The sequence below is a fragment of the Stegastes partitus genome, unplaced genomic scaffold (genome assembly GCF_000690725.1).
Source record: "Stegastes partitus isolate 25-593 unplaced genomic scaffold, Stegastes_partitus-1.0.2 Scaffold527, whole genome shotgun sequence".
Classification (NCBI taxonomy): Eukaryota; Metazoa; Chordata; class Actinopteri; family Pomacentridae; genus Stegastes; species Stegastes partitus.
The window spans coordinates 409,772-411,753 of record NW_007578258.1 but is presented as its reverse complement, the minus strand read 5'-3'; the positions used below and the strand labels follow the sequence as shown (position 1 = coordinate 411,753).

Genomic DNA, 1,982 nt, shown 5'->3' with positions numbered 1-1,982 from the left:
GGACTCGGCCGGTCGGACCCGACGACTTCCTCCTGACTGCAGGCGCTGGACTCGGTCCAGCTCGGCTCCTCATCGGCGTCTCGGCTGATTGTGCTCTTTGATTGGCTGGTTTGGGTTAAGTTGGCTTTGGACCGGTCCGACAAACGGATCAGTACCGATTAAAAAGGGATCCTCCCTCCGTCCCGAGTCTCTGGTGCTGCTTCCGTCCTCTCCGCTCTGGTCATTAGCTCTCTGGTCGTGAGTCTCTTGGCCAGATTTGCTTTTAAAGATAAAGTTTAGCCGAGAAGCGTGTGGACGGCTTCGCCTCCATCAGAACCGACCTGTACGTCTACTCACATCACGTCTACATGAAAGTAGTTTTATTGGTTTAAATAAATGAATTTAAATCAGCTAAAGTAGTGTTTAGGTTTTTGAATATTTCCTCATTTTTAACACCTTTCTGTTTTTGGCCTTCTTGCTGCCAGACCTTCATCTTTTCTTTCCAGTTCTTTGTGGATCATTCTGTAGATATTTAACGAGTGTTTAAATCCTCGCTGAAGATCCAGGAAGCCTCAGAACGTGCTGATGAGCTGAACAAACGCCGGCGACCGATTCGCGTCTAAACGTTTTATCCACAGAAACAAATTGGAGCTGGAGCCGTCGTCCTCATAACGCAGAGCGCAGATTTATTATCCTCCTCCCCCCGTTTTTTTTTTTCTTTTCCTTTACTCTGCATCACATTTAACATTCTTAATGAGTTTATCAATGAGCCAATTACCTGCAGTCGAGGGTCTATTCTTCAAACCCATCCAGCGGAACTCGAGTGGGAGCCATGAATATTCATTCTGCCGCTTTAATTCCAGGAAGCTAAACTCGGTGACCGAAGCACTCGGCGGCTCCGCGGACACAAACTCCTCTTTTTTTTTTTCTTTCACTTGTTCTGCGTGTGAACGGATTACTCAGAGTGGGATCTAACAGGCTTGGAAGCAGCGTGGTGCTGCCAGCAGGGTGGTCCACAGCTCAGCCAACACTGGGGTGTTGCTGGACTTTCTGAAGCCAACAATCCTCCGACTGTACGGAGCAGAAAGCTCCATCACAGCGACGTGGGATGGAGGCTGTAAACAGTCCATCAGAGACGCTCTTCATGAAGGCGACGAGTAAAGCAGGAGACGTTTTTATTGACAGTCATCTGAATGGAACATCTGTCCGTCCGCCCTTCAGAATCAGTCTTCTGGCTCCGGTGTCAGTGGGCCGGTTTGTTTTCATCCCCCGTGCAGCGCCGCTCGCCGTGGGTGTTTCTGGAAAAAGCCGCCAACAATTACAGCCGTTGAATTCGTTTCTGGTCGGAGGCGACGCATCCGGCTGTCGTGTTGTGGAGCGGCGGTGATGGATGGTTGGGAGGCGAGGAGTCGGGAACAGGCCGGTGTCATCGGCGTGTCCTCACATGTAATTACACGAGTGGAAATCAGATCTGTAACTTAATAATTACCAAAATGTGGCAGGCAGTCATTAACCAGTGAAACCACAGATCATCGTGTGCTTTGTGGCCAGAGTGCATCCAGTCCTGCATAATCACCGGCTGTGTAACGGGAAGTTCTGGTGCTGGAACAGGGTCCAGGTTCAGGGCAGCACAGCGCTCCACTCCTCGCTGCCTTTGCTCTTCACTCCCACACCTGTATGGCGCCGGCCGACTCGTACGCCCCGAGTCCAGCTAATGAGCCCAGACGGCAGCTGTTTTGCGATTCAGCGAAGCAAACGGTGGCCGAGCGGAGGGACGGCCACACCAGGACGACCGGCAGCCGTCAGGAAACGCGACGCGGTGCCGCCTCAGGAAGCACTCGGGGTGAAAAATAGGATCGTTTGGAGCTCGAGTGTCGCGGCGCGTTGTGCAGAACGAGCTACAGCTGCAGCGCCGCCGCTCTGCAAACCGCAAGATAAAGTCGTTGTTTCTGCACTTTGAGGTCACGTTGCTCGTGTAGAAAAAACTGTTCAGCTACAGATAA

General features: G+C 51.8%; 1 protein-coding gene across 1 annotated transcript in view; it reads right to left on the bottom strand.

Annotated features, from left to right (window-relative positions):
* The window catches only part of luzp2 (leucine zipper protein 2), a gene marked incomplete at its 3' end in the record, with an annotated part of 78,494 nt that overhangs the window by 22,271 nt on the left and 54,241 nt on the right, over positions 1-1,982 (bottom strand). The gene's annotated exons all lie outside the window — the stretch shown is intronic.